Consider the following 19,480-nt stretch of genomic DNA (forward strand, 5'->3'; position numbering starts at 1 on the left):
GTAGGGGTGTGTGCCATGCAGTATTTGGGATATATTTACTAAATTTCATTGTTTATCGGAAATTCAGATTTAACTGGGTGTCCCGTATTTTTTCTGACAACCTGAATATTTGGAGAGCTCAGTGTGAATCAAGAACTGCTTCGAACTCTTTGATTTGGTCTTCATTTTTATAACCCTAGTCCTAACCATGCCCCATCAAGAGACCTTTATTCTCTTCCATTCTTTCAAAAGCTGTTACTTAAACCGATGGTGGTTCAGGACTCAGAGGTACAAAGCTCAGGGTGATTAGTCAGAGTAAACAGTGAAGCTGCCGAAGGGCAAGTTCAGGTGCAGTTGGTGGCGTGCGGCTGTAAGCAGGGTGGTCTCACTGGAGCCCTCATGGGAGGCCATCATTGGCTGGAGCTGGGCGGAGCAGAATGGGGATCAGAGGTAGATTTGGAAATGGAGGCAGACAACCGTGGGCCATGTAAACAAGGCAGGGAAACTTCTTGAAGGCAGGACTTGTGCTTTATTCGTTTTGTATTTCCATAGGGCTTACAACAGTCTTTGTACGTAGCGACTGTCCCAATATTTGTTGCATGAAGTGGCCTCTTCCAAGGGGACATCTTCCGCCTTTTCCTTCTCCATAATCCACTGGGAAATTCATTTCTTAGTTGGCTGCATGTGGTTTGCTTCCATTCTTTCAGTTTGTGAATGGCCCGGGATTCAGCAAAAGAATCAGCGTGAGTGAGTAAGGATGGGCTGGTAGACCGGCCAGTGAAGCTAGGCAGGGGGCTTCCTTTTAGCACTAGGCCTGAAATGAGTGAGTGTGTGTGTGTGTGTGTGTGTGTGTGTGTGTGGTAAGAACGACAGCTTGTGAGTGCTGTGCTAAGGAGAGATTGCTCTGTTGACATTTTACAATATAAAACTTTCATCACAACCTCTGACGTTCAGGTTAATTACAAAATGAGGCAGAGTAAATCCTGAAGGTGAGAAATGAGGGAGTACTGAAGACAACGTATGCAGCAGGTCCTTGGGTGTTTACTCTGACTTGAGCACAGGAGCAGAAAGACCCCTGAGAGGCCATGGTACTGAGCCAGTGCTCTTGGGTTTTCTCCTACTGCGCTTTCTGGCACCTCTGCTTTGCAGCCTCCTGGAACGTAGCCGCCATCTCCGGGGTGTTAAGAAATATCAAAAACAAAATTAAAATGAATTAACTTTCATTTAAAATGCAATTGATATATATTTAGCACTTTAGGAGCAGTGAGATTGGGTGTTAGAAAACCAGACAAAGTGATGGGGTAGCAGTGTTATGAATTGCGAAGTTGGGAAAAAAGAAAACATGCTAATGACTTGTTGAGGGATTGGACACTGCTGGGGAGCAGATAGACACTGAGAGAAAAACAGTTTCTAAATTTAGTTTTAATCAAACTCTTGAGAATTCATCTCTATTTTTGAACTGTCATCAGTAGAACACTTGCCCTCAGTGGTATCTGATTTTGATCTTTGTTTATGATTCGTTCACTCAGTATCATCCTATGTGCTGACTGTTCGCTAAGCACAGGCTTACGAACGCATAGGGTGGGTTTTTCATGGGTTCCTTTAACACCCTCATATTGCCATCCAGTCTGCAAATGCTGTGCTGGCCTGCAGCAGGGGCTGGGAAGGGGGTGCAGCATCAGAGGCTGAAATGCAGTGAGCTCAACAGTGGCAACCATTGAGAGCCCAAGGGTGCAGGCGCCACACATCACTTCTTTGTGCAGGAAGATATGGGTGGTAATGGCCTTGAGCATGTTGTGTGCTGAACTCAAGGACAAATGGGGTAAAGCAAGCAGAGAATAAAATGTTCTCTCCTTTTACAAACCTAAGTTTAATTGTAGTTAATGGTAGTTCTCTTTCCCCTGGCCTTTCGTGTAGGAAGAGAGGCCTTCCATATTCTGTGTATGATCAAAGCAATAAAAGGGCCAGCGTTATTGAAGATTTGGGGTAATTTTATTTCTTCTTGCAGCGCAGCTTGATTTTTGATTGACCATCATATAACTAAAATATTTTTTAGGTGTCAAAATTCATGCTTTCTCAATATCAGAAAGATGAAAAAATTAGGCTTTTTGACATGTATAACTAATGATGTAATTAGGATGATTAACATGCTTTAGAAGATTAATTATCAGTGATTATGAAAGTAAGTGTAAATTAAAGAGCAGTACTTAGATTTCAGTATAGTATTTTATATCTACTATTCAATGTTGTACTTTTTAGCTAGTATTATATTTTATCTGGAGCCCATTTCTCAACACATATTTGAAATGTAGTTGAAATGTAGAGTCATAAAAAGAATGTAGCTTTTTATCAGAAAGAGACAAATAAGGAGAAAAATTATGGCATCAGAGAATCACTCAGTAAATGTGTACATATTTTTCAAAAATTATTTTATTTAAATATTTAGTAAAGATTCCTTAAAAATATCATTAAAGTTTAAAGAGTGATACAACGCACAACCATGTATCCACAACCTAAATATGTATATACGTTTATAATCATGATACAAAAATGTTACAGTGAACTTAAGAAGAAAAACTAAGTTTTTTTTTTTAAAAAAAAACATAGACAGGTAGAAATGAAAGAGGAGGCAATAATTTAAAAGTAATTTCTACATTTGGAAATTAGGCCAAAAAAAACCCCTCACAAATATGTCTTCTGTATTTTTCTATGAAACAATTGTAATGAAAAATTTCCAATGAAAAAAATTATTTCATTGGAAAAGTAGAAATAAGTACTTTAAATTTAAATCATGAATCCTGGGCAAAAAATTTTAAAAAAAGAAAAAAAAGGAAAAAAAAATGGAACATTTCCAGTCACTTTCTTGGACTGTTTATGAAGATTTTTTTTCCAAAATGCGTATGAGGTGCTCTGCCCTTGTCCTGCTGTCACGTGTTTCTCTATAAATGATTGGAATATTTGGCAAAGAGGAATCCACGTACTTGAGGGACTTTTGGTTTCTACTGACTGGTACTGCTGGAGCCTGAAATAATCCTCAAATTAAATACGTCCAAGAATCTGATCAGAAAGAACGCTTGACAACAAGCTTCTGTATACATTGTCATATTCATGACATAGGAGATAGCTTTGGTTTCTGTAAGCCTACATGTCCTAGCATATTTCAGTGTTGATGGATATTAAGACATGAATTGATCTACACTCATCATGCTCAACTGGGGCTGATTTTGACCCCAGGGGACACTTGACCATTTCTGGAGACATTTTGAGGCTGTCACAGCTGGCGAGGGTGTTGGTACTGGTATCTAGAAAGGTAAAGGCCGGGGATGCCGCTAAACATCCTACAGTGCGCAGGACGGCCCCACCACAGAGAGTTATCCGGCCCCAAATGTCAATAGTGCCGAGGTTGAGAAACCTTGATCTACACAAAAAAAGAACAAAGGTTTAAATTTATATCCTGAAATTAGTATATAGCAGGACATTTCTTATGCATAGTATTTCTTCTGGTAATAACACACTGTGTTTGATAGAATAAAATTATTTTTGAAAGTTTGTCTTTACAGCTAAGAAATACATATTTGTATCATTTTTACAGTGTATACATCTAAGTTTTATAGCAAATGTTCTTTTTTTATATTTGTTTTGCAACTAGTATCAGAAAATAGATGATTTAGCAAGTTCAGACATGCTCCGTTCATCCTGATCGTGAATGAAACGTCTGCCAGAAAAGGATCATTTCATACCATATTTCATGTTGGCAATCAGACTTGGACTGTTTTAGTAGTACTCTTAGAATTTGAACAAATATCTTCCATATTCATGGGAAGGAATGTTTATTAAAATATTGCCAATTAAATTCTCCTTCAGTTCTTGGTGCCAACATAGTTTATTTATCTATGTATTATGTGACTTTCATACTTGACCATAAATTTAGAAAGAGAGGCTATATTTAGGTATTAACCCTGGGGATTTCTGGAAAGTTTTTCATTGCAATGTTTTCTACTACCCTTTCTCCTTGATGTTTGCTCCAAAAGATTTATTTACCCAGATCTAATTCATTCTCAACAATTATCCTGTTTTTTTATTATATCTAAATATTAACAATAATTGTTTAATATCAACTATGCATTTAGTGTTCAAATTTCCAATTTTCTCAGTATATATATATATATTTTTGGTAATTTGTACGTCTGAATTAGAATCCAAATAAGGTCTACACACAGCAGGTGACTGGTGTGTCTCTTACGTTTCTTTTAATCTGTAGGTTTCCCCCTTATCACACACTCTCTCCCTTTTATTATGTGTTTTTTGAAGAAACTGGGTCATTTATCCTGTAGAATTTCTACTCAGTCTGGGTTTGGCTGGTTTTAATTCCGTGGTAGGCTTAATGGGCTTCCATGTTTTCTGTATTTCCTGTATGTAAATTGATAGTTGAGTCCAGCCATTATTTAGTCTTAAAATTAAAATCAAGAAGGAAAAAAATCCCCATATTTTGTTTTTTAAAATCTCTTTGAAAGTCCATTTTTGGAGAAGAATAAGAGCTTGACCCCAAATTTCTGGAAACTGGTAAGGAAACTAAAGTATATCTTTCCTAATTATTTTATTAGGACTACATATTATAGTCCTAATTGTTATGTAATATTATTATTATATATTATATTCCTATTATATTGACTCCTAAATACCGGTGATTTAAGATGTGAGGCAGCTTTTTCTTTATATATTCTTAGGTTGCCGCTGGGAAACAGTACTACGGAAATTGACAGACTAGAGCCAGGGCAGGGGCCTGCTTTTGTAAATAAAGTTTTATTGGCACATGGCCACAGGCACTCATTTACACATTGCCTGTGGCTGCTTTCCCACTGCAATGGCAGAGGTGAATAGTTGCCACAGAGATACATTGGCCCATAAAGCCAAAAATATTTACTATACTATCTGGCCCCTTTACCAAAAAAGAAAGAAAGAAAGAGAAAAGGAAAAAAAAGGCTTGCCACTCTTGGCAATACAAGATTAGGCCTTTACAAAAGTGATCTATAGTCTGCTATAAACTGTTGATAAAATTTTTCTAAAAATGATTGTGTCATTATTATCTATAAATGTTATTTAAAAGTGTAATCATTATTCAATCATGGTATATTTGTACTTTATCATCCTAAACTTAGTTTCCTATCTCTTTACATCCCAAATATAAAAAGTTTAGGGCTTCCCTGGTGGCGCAGTGGTTAAGAATCTGCCTGCCAGTGCAGGGGACACGGGTTCAAGCCCTGGTCTGGGAAGATCCCACATGCTGCGGAGCAACTAAGCCCGTGCGCCACAACTACTGAGTCTGCGCTCTAGAGCCTGCAAGCCACAACTACTAAGCCCGTGTGCCACAATTACTGAAGCCCATGTGCCTAGAACCCGCACACCGCAACAAAGAGCAGCCCTCGCTCGCCACAACTAGAGAAAGCCCGTGCACAGCAACGAAGACCCAGTGCAGCCAAAAAATAAATAAATTAATTAATTAATTAAAAGTTTGCCTATTTAAATATTCAATATAATAGAAAAGTCATTAAAATTTTCAAAAACAATTCTTGAAAAAGTTTACGTGTATGCTGTCAGATAATAGAGTCTAATAATCTGACTATAAATATTTTTATTAACTAATCCTTTCTATATACATTTACTGTCTTTAAACGCAATTTTTAAATCTGTAAAGTTAGGGGCCTAATTAGAGTATCTGTTTGGAGTATTCCTTAGATGGTGGAATAGTAATGCTTTAGGAACAGTGTTTTCTGAATTACGGGAATTCGTCTCTGTGGTTCCATCTGCATATAAGAAGATGACTTATTTGTATTTGTCATTGTATATGAATTATTATGTGCTATCAATTCATCACATTAAGTTGGAATCGACACCATTTGCCCAGAATGAAATTGTACCTCTTTCTTTAAGACAAGTACCACTTCTGTTCTTAGGTATCCGTCATTTAGAAATTGATCAGTGGCAGGATTTGTCTCAAAAACACTTGGGAATTATCCCATCAGATTATCCTTGACAAATGTTAAAAAGTATGAGGGGAGGAGAAAAAAACTCCTTGCTTAAAAATTGTAAATAAGTCTTTAACTTCAGGGAAATCTGGATGCTGAAGCTTGGCAGAAGGACCCAGATGGGAGGATTCGTGTTTCTCCAAGGAAACCCTTTTTTCATGTCTGAAACAGTTTGTCTGATATCGGTTCTTTCTGTGGTGGTCAAGATTATGCAAATACTTATTATTAGAGTATTCCAACTGCTGTAACAAACTCAGACTTAACACGATACAATTAATTTCTTACTCATGTCATATTGTCCAGAGGGGGGTGGGCGGGGGGAAGAGTTTCTGCCCCACACAGTCATACAGGGACCCAGATTTTTCAGTGTAGGAGGCTAAGCATGGTTTTTACATTTTTCCAATGTTTAAATGGCTTAAAAATAACACGAAGAATAATACTTGGTGACACATGAAAATTATATGCCATCTAAATTTCTGCGTCCACCATCCAGAGCTTAGCTGGCACACAGCCATGCCCATTTGTTTATTGTCTATGGCTGTCTTTCTGCTTCAAGGGCAGGGTTGAGAGTTGTGACAGAGCCCGTGTGGCCTGCAAAGTCTAAATAGTTTCTATCTGCCCTTTACAGGGAAACATTTGCCAACCCCCTGGTCTAGGGTCTTGCCTGTCTTTTAGGGTGTCATGGTACCTCATGGCCAGGGAAGAGAGAGGGAACCTGGGGGATCTCGGGAGAGGTTTCAGGGCAAGGCTGACACGTGGCTCTGCCCACACTGTTGGCCAGAACGCAAAAATGTGTCCCTGATACCTGCAAGGGAGGCTGGTCAATGCAGTCCAGTGAAGCGCTGTGGACGGGAGAGCACAGATACTGGTGGACAGCAGACAATGTCTGCCATTTTGTACGAGAAATGTATTTTTGTAGACTCACCCTTGAGCCGTGGCCTCAACTCTTGTGTTCACATGATTTCAAGATCTGTAAATGCATGAGCTCTTTTATTCCCCCTCCCCACGCTGTCATTATTTCAGCTCATCACACTTTTTTTTCTCAATGTGCATAGTCACAAAATGAAAGACAGGTTGTTTGGTTTTTGTTTTTAGATTTGTTGTTTTTTAGATCAAGATGAGCAATATGCTGAAAACAGCAGGGGTGTCCAATAACTGAGTTGGGTTTGACAGGCTCATTTGCGTATTTACTGAACTAGTCATGCAATAGGTGTTTGAAATCGTGATCAAAGCATTGTTTTATTTTTCTGGATCCTGTCGTCTTTCTTTTTGGTCTGATTGCACTTGCCAGTGTTTGTGAGTTATTGTCAAATGGGCACCTTCTCAAAGGGTAGTGTTTCATTGGAGTATAAATTTCATGTGAGAGTAGGAGCTCCTATAAATCCAAAGATTGTGATCAGCCAGATTTTTCTTTAAAGACAGAAAAAAGATTTAAATAACATAAATACAGCAATCAGAGATTTTAATATTTCTACAGGGAGGACTTTCATAATAAAACCCAATAGGAGCCTTGATTTTCTTTGGGTTCCTGGAAATTCTCTGACATCACAAATAACTTTTAAAAAACTGGCAGTAAGAGAAATTTCAGACATTTATCAGTACACCAAAGGCCATGTAAAGAATTGGTGTTTGACTTACTACATTCAGGAGTTTCATGTGTTTTGGAGTCGAGTTGGAGCAGGACTGACTCAAATGTTGTCCAAGTGGGTCACTTCGGAGCCATCAGCACTGGGTTGTGAGAGTTCTTGGGGAACCTTAGTCACAACTGCACGGGTATTGGAGGGGGAGGAGCGTTTGCACGAGCAAGTCAGCGCTGCCTAGAGACGGGCCACTGGGCATGTCAAATTTAACCTTTACTTCCTTTGTGTACTTTATGTTTTAGGCCATTCCAGCCTGGGGTTCCTTCCGTCCATACATGCCACTGCAGGCCTTTCAGCCTCTCGCAAACACCTCATCCCAGATCCCCAAACAGGGCCCGAGTTCTGTAGAGCGCTCCGTATATTCCTGAACATATATTCATGGACAAGTCCTGACGGTTTCGGACACGGCCTCCCTTTTCTGACTCCTGCCCACTTGAGTGATGGGCTCTGAGGTGTCTGGTGGGTGAAACTAAGTGAACCTATGCAGTATATAGCTTCCATCACATTCATTGGTTCTCAACTGGGGGTAATTTTGGTCCCAGAGGCATTTTGGGGTGTATGACTGGCATCTAGTGGGTAGAGGCCAGGGATGCCCCTAAACCTCCTACAGTGCACAGGGTAGCACCCACCCCAAGGAGTGATCTGGCCTAAAATTGTGGGGTCTAGTGCCAAGGTTGAGAAACCCTGAACTAGATGATTTTTCTAGGCTGAGTGACCTTGGAACCTTCCCAATACTCCAGTTATGACCAAAGTGAAGCCCCTAGGTATCCGAGCCTAGTGACCGAGTTCCCTGCCCCTTCTCTTTGGGCAGACTTGTGTCCTGTCGGGAGCCTGGCCACGCATCAAGAGGTTGTCATGACGTTCACGATTCATTGCCTCTTCTTCCTTGAATAGTATCCCTGCAGGGCTGCCATCAGAGTCACCTGGAGAGCTTTAAAATAACTCTAGTGCCCAGGCTGTACCCCAGGCCAGTTACACTGGAATTGCGGACGATGGGCCCCAGGCTGGGTTTTTTTTTATTTTTAAAGGTCCTCATGTGAATCCAGTGCACAACTCTAACCCAGGCCACCCACTGCCCACCATAATTCTGTCATCCTTATTCCAGGCGTGACTGTGGACCCCTAAAAGCACCACCATGGAGGTGCCAGGGCAGCTTCTGTCCCACACAGAATCAGCAAATGTACCTTGTTTGTCATTTACAGCTTTGTAACTTACACATGTCAACGTGTTGCTGCCAAACCCCGGTATCTGAGATTTTGAAGTGAAAACACACTTTTTTTTTCTCATTTTTCAGCTTTATTGAGGTATAATTTTTTTAAATTTTATTTTATTAATTTTTTTATACAGCAGGTTCATATTAGTTATCTATTTTATGCATATTAGTGTATATATATCAATCCCAATCTCCCAATTCATCCCGTCGCCACCCTCCGCCCCCACCTCCCCGCGGTTTTCCCCCCTTGGTGTCCATACGTTTGTTCTCTACATCTGAGTCTCTGTTTCTGCCCTGCAAACCGGTTCATCTCTACCATTTTTCTAGATTCCACATATATGCGTTAATATACGATATTTGTTTTTCTCTTTCTGGCTGACTTCACTCTGTATGACAGTCTCTAGGTTCATCCATGTCTCTACAAATGACCCAATTTCCTTCGTTTTTATGGCTGAGTAATATTCCGTTGTATATATGTGCCACATCTTCTTTATCCATTCGTCTGTCGATGGGCATTTAGGTTGCTTCCATGACCTGGCTATTGTAAATAGTGCTGCGATGAACATTGGGATGCATGTGTCTTTCTGAATTATGGTTGAAAACCCACTTCTAACTTTTGCGTAGAGCTGTTTCTCTACTGCCATCATAGGGAGCCTGACCCTTGACTGGTGCTGCTACAGTGGTGAGTGTAAGACATCTTGAGGTGGACTCTGAATTGCTCCTTGGGGCCCAGCAGATAGAGAGAAAGCAGAAAAAGAAATCGCCAGGATTTACCCAGCATTCAATGGCCTCCTCTCGCAGACTTCATTTCCTCTAACCTTTCAGTAGGTGCAACATCTACGTTAAGGCTGTTACCTGTCACAGGGATCGTCACTGAAGTTCAATGTAAACAGATCTGTATTTTAAAGGAATTACTATTTTTTTAAATTGAAGTATAGTTGATTTACAATGCTGTGTTAATTTCTGCTGTACAGCAAAGTGATTCACTTATACATATATACATTCCTTTTAATACTCTCTTCCATTATGGTTTATCCCAGGATATGGAATATAGTTCCCTGTGCTATTCAGTAGGACCTTGTTGTTTATCCATTCTATGTATAATAGCTTACATCTGCTAACCCCAGCCTCCCACTCCATCCCTCCCCACCCCTTGACAACCACAAGTCTGTTCTCTATGTCTGAGTCTGTTTCTGTTTTGTAGATGGGTTCATTTGTGTCATATTTTAGATTCCACGTATAAGTGATATCATATGATACTTGTCTTTCTGACTTACTTCACTTAGTATGATAATCTCTAGGTCCATCCATGTTGCTGCAAATGGCATTGTTTTCTATGGCTGAGTAAGGAATTACTGTTTTTCAGCTTGTAATTAAGAAGATTAAATGTACCTGCCCACATAGCCAACTCACCATTCTCCAAATAGCTATACACTTCTAATAAAATAAATGATCTTATTAGTTGTCTCTGCTCATGAAACCTGTACTTTAATTCATTGCATCCTTTCCAAACCTACCTGTTCTGAGAAGCATGCTGGATGGTGACTTTAGATAAAAGGAGTCTATATTATTTTATTTTAAAAAGGGAATATAATGCATTCCCAACTCATCCAAAAACTCCAAAAAATTTCCCCCAAATATCACTAAAGTACTCTGTAACAATCCACAGTGGATTTCTGCAGAACATATAGTGTATACAACAAAAATGACCGAATTAGTTGACATTTGATGAATGCATTAATAGATTTGTGTGCAAATTAATTATGGCAGGTTTTCAATTTAGTTAGTGAATTTGGAGTATAAATGTCTTGCAAGTTGTTATAGCAGGTATTTGGAAGGAAGAATCAGGGACATCACTTTAAGGCTGTTTTTATTCACAAAATGGGAGATTTTCTTGTCACTATATAGCATCCAAAGGTTCTTCAAATGGAGGAAGCACACCGTGGTTATTTTGATGGAAGCTTTTCTCTAAGACTGCACAGGAAAGTGAAGCAAGAGAAGCATTGATTCCAGTAGCTGTGCAGTCATCCTGGACCCACATTCCTAATGCAGAGTGAGCGGCAGGCAGAAACGGTTGAACCTGTTCTGTTCTTTTTCTCTTTTTTTTTTTTTGCACTCTGCATTCATTCTTCCAAGAAAGGAAGTGTACCCAGAAGCTGCATGTGATTGGGTAGGCTGGCTGTCAGTTGGAGTCTTGCCCCCTGCTCAGTAAGTGACCCTTGCTTAATCTCATGGCTGGGGGAGGGGCAGTTCCACCTCCCATCAAGGCCCCAAGAAACAAGTGTTGATATATGCCTCTTCAGACAACTCACTCCACTATTTAGTGGATGCGAGGAGGATTTCCTCTTTTTCCACTTGAGGTCTCTCTTCTCTTCAGGCAGTGGAAGAAATTTTCCTTTTGCCAGTTAAGGAAGTGTTAACCGAACGCAAGTTCGTGTGCCCGATGCACAGTGAAGCCAAACAATACCGAAACGTTGGAGTTTGGAGCAGAGAAAGGTCTATTGTAGGGCCTTGCAACGAGAACGAGGGCCTTATCCCCTTTCAAACCCCGAACTCCGCGAAAGGTTTCAGCAAAGCATTTTTAAAGGCAACTTGAGGGAGGGGTATGGTAGGATGTGGTAAACTTCTTGGTGTCGGAATCCTTTGTTCTTGCAGCTGTCCAGGTAGGTGAGGTCACAAGGATGCTCTTGTAAATCTCTGACTAGACAAATGTTAGTCTCTGTGCTGCAACTTTTTGTCTCTTTATGAATGGAAAAGGGTTACATCCTTAAAGGTCAGAGCCTTGAGAATGGGCTATCCTGTATATGTCAGGCTATAGGCAGCATTCTTAACTCAAAGCAAAAGCAACAGAACACAAAGGTTAAAGTAAAATAAACAGATCTAATATGGAGTCAGATTTGTTTTTCCCTATTACAGAAGGAGTTCACTGTGGGCAGCTCAGCTAACCGGCGCCCTCCTTCTGATTTATTGGAGGGATGTTCAGTCTGAGCCCCCGTGTATGGTTACACATTTTGAGGGCCGAGCAGGGGGAATGAGAGTGGGCTGGAATCTAGTCTAGCTGTGCTTTCTCCCTCTGGCCACGGCAGCAGTGCAGTCTTTAGACCAGCAAGAAAGCAGGGACCCCACACCCTAGAGCAGCCCTGTCTAGTAGAACTATATTGCCATCCACAAGTGGTAGCCACGTATGTAAACAGAAATTTTCTTGTAGCAACTTTTAAAAAGGTACAAAAACCAGGTAGAATTAATTTTAATAACATTTTATTTTACCCCCTCTATCCCAAATGTCATTTCAAGGTCTAATCAGTATAAAATTAATAATAGAGGTATTTTGCATTTTTTCGGTACTGAGTATTTGAAATCATGTGTTTTGCACATATAGCATGTCTCGATCTGGACCATCCACCACATTTCAAGTGCTCAGTTGCCGTGTATGGCTGGTGGCTCCTGTGTTGGACAGTTCTAGAAGGCCCACTTTGGTTCTCCAGGCATGCCTCTTCCCATGGTTCGGGGAATTTCAGGGACCAAGGGGATGTGTACTCTTGAGCCCATACCCTCCTGCCTTCTGGACCAGGTTCCGGTAAACAGTGGCCTCTGGTCCATCGCCTATGTTTGCAAATAAAGGTTTGGTTTGGAACACAGCCATGCAATTCCATTTATATACTATCTATGACTGTTTCTGTGTAATAATGGCAGAGTTGAGTAGCTGGGGCAGAGATAGTATGGCCTGTAAAGCCTAAAATATTTACTCAAAACATTGGCTTTTTATGGGAAAAATTTCCCAGCTCCTGTTCTAGACCGTGTCTGGGGGCCTGGAATTCCTCACACCAACAGTCCAGAGCCTGCTTCCAGGCCCCTGAGGGTGGACCCACCAAAGATGGCCAAGCGGGGCTGTTTGCAAAGGGAAAGCAGACAGCGCTGAGCTACGTGGGCTCTTGAGTAGCCTGAGCACAAATTCGGAGGATAAGATGCTTATTTGATTTAACAGATTTATTAGCTGGATTCGGAGCCTTTATATATTTAGACATTTAGTATGTGGGGCTCCGTCCGTGTTCTTGTCCAGGCCCATGAATGTTGAGGGTGGGCACGCACGAAAGATGCTTGCCTCACTTAACGTAAAGGCACTTGTGTGCAGAGGGAGACGGTTGCCTGCCTGAACCACCCTTTAATCTGGCCCTGACGTCCTTTTAAAGCACCTCTGCTGCCAGATGATAAGGAAAGCAGGGAAACAGTGGTTGGAATTCTTCCTTCACAAGAGAAGCGTGTCTGTGGCCTGCCCTGAGGCTCATTCAGCTCATAAACTTCTTATCAAGAGAAGAGGTCCCAAGAGTTGAGAATTCCGGCATGTGCTTTGTCAAGCCCCAGATATTTTCTGTGGGTGCTCACCCAGAACAGTAAAGATAATTGACGCAACCCAGTCTCTTTTGCCAATCTTTTCTCCTCTGTCACGTACTCATCTTTCCTTGTCCCAGGTCCTTGGCTTGGTCCCATAGAGAATGTCCAAATACAGTCACCATGGATGGATTGCCACAGAGTTGCCTGCACTGTAAAAGGTTCTCGCCCCTTCTCATCCAGCCACAGATGCCAGTAGTGTTCATCCCGCCTTGGGCTTTGCAAACAGATGTTTTGACAGCTCACCACTGCTTCTTGTGATTCATTTCCTCGGAATTACTGAACCCTGGACCTCATGGGGGTTCTGAAAAGAAGGCTTCACAGTCTGACTGCTGCTCTGTTAAAAGTTGAAGTCTTGGTTCATGTTGCATCAAAATGAGGTGTGATCTGTCCTCCTGTTTCTAAAAGCTGACCATGCATTCGCTTGACTGAAATGAAGAATTTCAGTCTCTCACCATCTTTTGATATGTAAAGGTTGCATTTCTGTGCTCTTAGCAGAGAAGATGCAAAAGTGGTAGAGAAGTACTTGCAGGACTATTCAGCTCTTAGCATCCTTTCTTCACTGATGGTCCAGGGTACAGTGACCTGCTTTGGAACCACTGAATTCCAGGATGAGCCTGTTAATTTCCTTGGGCGTTTTGGTGTTCATTCCTTGAAATTGGAGTAAGACTAATTGTGAGGTTACTTTTAAGGATATAGTTTTCACATTCTCTGATAATGCTGTTAAACCACTTAGAGTCACAGGAAAAAAGCCATATTTTTTCTTTGCATAATTCTTATGATAATTTCTACTCTTTTTTTTTTTTGCTGATAAGAAATAGTGCAGACGAAAAGATATACATATTGCATGAGATTCCTGAGCCAGTTTAGCATTTTTAAAGCACATTTTAGTATAATCTTTCCTGGACACCTTAAAATTAAGGTCTCACTTTCCATTAATGTGATGGCCATAGAGTATCGTTACATCTGCCAACAGATGGGATTCTTATAATTTAAAAAGAAAGGGATGAAAAATTCAGAAACCAGATTTGTATCAACCTAAGTCTATGATTTAAAATGAGAAGTGTGGGCAATATTCCTAGGAGCAGGTTTTTTGGTCTAATGGACCAGTGGTTGGTGCCAACTGGAAACTTAAGGTGATTGGCAGAATTGGTGAAATTTGGCTTGAATTTTCTTGCCTCACGCTTTCTTTTCCCCACTTTCTTATCTTTAGAGCAGGGATTCTCAACCTCAGCACTGTTGACATTTAGGGCAGGATAGCTCTTTTTGGTGGGGCGGTCCTGTGCATTGTAGGGTGTTGAGCAGCAGCCCTGGTCTCTGCCCATTTGATGCCAGTAGCATCCCCTCCCCAGCTATGACAAACTAAAATGTCTCCAGACATTGTCAAATGTCCCCTGTGGGGGGAGGAGCAAAATCTCTTCCGGTTGAGGACTTCTGCTCCAGTGCTTTCCAGTCTCTGGGTGCGCCACGCTAACCCATCCCCAAGTGCCCTCTGGAGTACCCATGCTCCAAAATCATTGCTCTTTCTCCCCTAAGGCATGAGGAAGGGCGTTATTTGTCACCAGTTTAACGTGGTTCACACTCGTCCATGAATGTCTCATGGGCTGAACTCAGACACCTCTGCATTTTAAAAGAGGGGTTTGTTAACCTAAATGTCTAATTAGTAAAAAATAAGAAACCGTCTGTAGCTTTACTATTTGTCACATGGTCTTTTTTGAGACTTACAGCAATAAGGTAAGATTATGGAAGAGGAAATTGAGACTCGGGGAGATTATGTAATATGAACAAGGTCAGGCAGCTTGGTATAAAAAATCGGAATGCCATTCCATTTACATCTCTTGGATCTTAGCCTGGTGTTTAAGGTATTTTGAAAGGTCAAGACTCTTTCTAGGTGATCCCCAGTTGTCTCAGGTGATCACAATACTCTTCCTTCTCCTCCTCTACCTCCCACCTGGCTTAGAAAGTCATCTTCTTTTATACCACCTTGTTGTTCCTTGTAAATGAAAAAAGAGTATTCAAGAGGTGAAATTCCAAGAAACTTAAATGTCAGTTTCAGCTTATTGAAGTTGGGGCAGGGGTTACAAAGTATCAATATAATACCACCTGATGACACTCAGTAATTTTCTATATAGGCATCTCTTTCTTTCCAGTTTCAAGCCTCACTTATCGCAAACAAAACCAAGAACAAGACTCTTCTTCATACTTGTCTTACAGGAGATGATATGCTCTTGCCTTAGTCATTCTCACAAGAGGTATTTTGATAGTCCCTCTAGAGGTCCGACTGACTACCTGGTAATTGATTTCTTGGTTTCCCAAGGAAATGTTATGGGTTTCTGTAACATGTTAGCAAACTTCTAAATACTGGGAAAAGTTGTTAAGGGTCATGTGCATGTATTTTATACTTAACAGCTGTGAAATTATTTTTTAAGGTGTACTGTTTTTATAATTATACTGTAGCAAATTTGGAAACAATGTAAAATGACAAAGAATAAAGCAAATTACCCGTAATTCCACTGCTCAGTCATGACCACTGGTGACGCTGTGGTGTCTGCCCTTTTAGTCTTTTTTTTTCCCCCAGTCATACACATTTATTAGGAAAACAAACAAATAGGAATTGTGGTAGTCATAGTATTTTTATGCACAAAAGATTGTGGGCATTTTTTAGAATCATTATGTATTTGATCTTGGTGACTACATGTGCTCTGTTTTATGTCATTTCATGATGTTATATGTATTTGAATATATTCTTCTGTTCAGAATCTCGAATATAATAGGCACAAAAATCATTAAAGGTATTTTGGGGGCATACTGTAGGTCCCTTGTGGTAGTAAATTTTGTTAGGAAAATACAGAGAAGGTAGAGGGAAGCATGGGTGCCTGGACTTTGGTTTTTGTGAAAGTTGCAGGTCCGACTAGGTTCCATAGAGAAAAGTTGGTATTAACTTCACCAGTCATATGCTGTAGGGCAGCATAGATTGACTGTAGAAGCATGGGCAGGTCTGGCTGGCAGTGAAGGGAAAGGAAGGATTACCCAAGAAATATGAGCTCCTGTTTCCTGCGGACCTTGAGGGGCATTGGTGCCTTGGAGCAGCTGGATGGAGGGAAGAGGGGAGAGGGGTTTGCCTTCTATTTAATCTAGTTTTCCAGGGCAAGAAGTGCTACCAGCATCATCCCCAACACACATTTATCGACTATGTTCTGTTCGGTGGACCTCTAAGGAAAGTGGGATGCATTTGAAAGTATCTGCCTCATACCCCGAAGTATATTGGGAGAGAAAGAGGACCATTTGGGCAGCTTTTACAGAGACTTAAGCCATCCAAGTCATTCCCTCAGGAACTTTTCTAAATTATCAGAAGACAAAAAAGGTGAAAATGAGTTATTTAATGTTGGTTAAAGTGGATATGTTAGATTTAGGACAAAAACCGCCAAGCTCGTCAAGTTGCATCCTGCAGTTATGTGTGTAATGGGTATTGACACTCAGAGCCCCTTGTGCATCAATGTGCCCATTTTGTAGGACTTAGTTTAGAATATAATTTTTATTGGAGTATCATATTTAAGCTTATTTTGTGTTGGTTTTAATTATTAATTCTATATATGCTTATATCCTTTTGTGCAAGTTTTTTTTTTTAGTATAGTAGGCACAAAGGGCAAAAAAGGATTTTTTTTTTTTGGTGTGCTGAAGGTCCCCTGTGATATTATTCTGCAAGCGAGGTTTGCTTGGTGACTTCATTTCCAGGAGCACACTGTGATACCAACTGGAAACTGCTTGTCCGTGGAGCAAGTCATAACTGAGCATTTAACCGTGTCTTCTGCCATCCCTAAATGAAAGGTTGTTTTAGGGTTGTTTTTCTTAACATTTTTATTTGGTAATGATTATTTTCACAGCAGATCACCAAACACATCTGAACTTCTGATGAGCAGTTTAAAACATCTTATGAATTTTTAAGGTATTTTTTTCAGAATACCATATGCAAATACTTCACTATAAAATCAGAATTTCCAGGTTTGACTAGATGTTTCTTTAGCAAAGTTCACTGCTAATGAAAGGGTATATACCTTTGAGGAGATTGGTACATATTATAGAATTAATTTCATAGAACAAAGCATAATATAGAAATCTCTTAAGTGGATAGTTTCTGTATTTCAGTCCAATTGACTACCCTAGGGTAGGAAACTAAACATTTCACTACAGTGAAAATGAAAACTCATTTAAATTAATTTAGTGACCTTATGTTGTCAAAATTTTAAATTTAGCATAGAACTGCTTTTAAAAAGAGAGATCAATACTAAAAAAATATAAGCTTCTGCTCTCTTAATCCTCAACCAAAGGGTCATAACTGACAATTTATCCAATGGTCAAAGTGCTTTGTCTTAATTTGAAACAACAACAACAACCACCACCACCCAAGTAGCAGGGCTGAGGTTGGATGGGAGCCGTGCCCCTTGTATGGGGATTGTGGAATTGCAGATGGAGAAGCCAGAAAGCACATGCTGTGTAGCTGATGCCTCCGGTCAGATGTCCCCAGTTAGAGCTGGCTTGGCCAAGAGCCCCTTGACCTCCACCCTTCTGTTCCCTTACTCCTCTTGGCCCTTCAGGAGGAGAGGCCTTTGCTCATGGAGAGTCCAGCCAGGCCCAGGGTCTCCCCTCCCGTTGCTTCTGGCCAAGGCACCAGAGCACCCAGCTGGAGTTCTGTTCTTCCCCTCTTTAAACCTAGCCTCACTGTGAGCACCGATCTGCCAGAAAAGGAGTAACACTGCCAAACATCACAAATGGAATTTACGATTTGGTAAAATGGCCTCATGTTCAGAAATGAGACACAGCCAGTGTCTCAGCCAGTTCCCTCGAAGACTTAGGAGACCCACTTGGCCAAAGAACAGGGAGCAGGTGTTGTCCACGGGGAAGTCGGGCAAATGCTCTGTGGTTCGCAGGTAGCGTAGACAACATCAGGGTCTGGCCTGGATTCCTTCATATCCTTTGTACTGTTTTTGTGCCCTCCGTTAACCCTTTCTTGGTGATTCCCCTTGATTACTAGAACCCACTTTGAATCTACTTTGCCTGATTGCATAGAAAGCTGGAAGGACCTGAAAGTTTATGGCCCTATCCCCACCCCCTACATGCAAACACATAGCTCTTGAGCAGTGATAGGCTGGGACTGGAGCACCGAAGCCCAAATCCTTTGGCTCAGGTCAAGACAGCCCTGAGGTTATGCATCACACTTCAGAATCCCCTGTGGGAATCAGGCGGAAGCTACGCTGTACTGGACATTTCCTGGGAGTCTGTCCCTCTAGGCTTCCTCTCCTTCCCTGCGCTGCCTCCCCTCCCCCTCAGCAAGTGTTCCTAGGGAGAACTGCCTTTATGGTCCCTTGCACGCACGCCTTCAGCTCACTGTCTGCTTCTGGAGAGCCTGCACTCAGACTAGAGTAGAGGTCGGCACATACATTTGGGGAGGAAAGGAGAGCTAAGGAGCAGTGACATCCACACCAACTGGTTACAGGTGGCCATGTGGCCTCATAGTTGTGGCCACCTCTCTGAGCTTCACTTTCCTTACAAAGTGGAGGAAAGATAGAACCCAGCTCATGACGTTTTGTGAAGCTTGAAAGAAAGAACGCTCAGAAACATCTGTTCATGGCACATAATAAACCCTCAATAAATGTTAGCTTTATAGGAAATCCTGCTAAGATTCAACGGAGTCCGTATGTTTAGATAATTTTCTATAACACCACTCATAGAAGCTTTATGAGACAGAGCAAGGTCCCCATTTCGTAGGGAAGGGGATGGGCTCAGGAAAGTTAAGTGACTGTGTGTTAGGCTGCATGGTTTGCGGGGTCTGTGACTAGGACTGAGGGCTCTAGGTTAGCAGGGCACTGCTTTATCCATGGTACACACAGTCTCCGGGCATCCAGTGGTCTGACATTTTGGGAATATGTTTGCTTGAACCGATGAGCACGTTGAATTCCAAGTATAAAAATGACCATGAGGGCTTCCCTGGTGGCGCAGTGGTTGAGAGTCCGCCTGCCGATGCAGGGGACACGGGTTCGTGCCCCGGTCCGGGAAGATCCCACATGCCGCGGAGCGGCTGGGCCCGTGAGCCATGGCCGCTGAGCCTGCGCATCCGGAGCCTGTGCTCCGCAACGGGAGAGGCCACAGCAGTGAGAGGCCCACGTACCGCAAAAAAAAAAAAAAAATTACCATGAGATTTTTAAAAACCAGAAGTAGTCTTTTATTAAAGAAAG

At 41.4% G+C, this 19,480-nt stretch overlaps 1 protein-coding gene across 3 annotated transcripts in view; it reads left to right on the forward strand.

Moving 5' to 3' along the window:
• Window positions 1-19,480, forward strand: part of FRMPD4 (FERM and PDZ domain containing 4) — a gene marked incomplete at both ends in the record, with an annotated part of 745,350 nt that overhangs the window by 303,879 nt on the left and 421,991 nt on the right. The gene's annotated exons all lie outside the window — the stretch shown is intronic.

This window comes from Grampus griseus, assembly GCF_964374135.1.
Source record: "Grampus griseus genome assembly, chromosome: X".
NCBI lineage: Eukaryota > Metazoa > Chordata > Mammalia > Artiodactyla > Delphinidae > Grampus > Grampus griseus.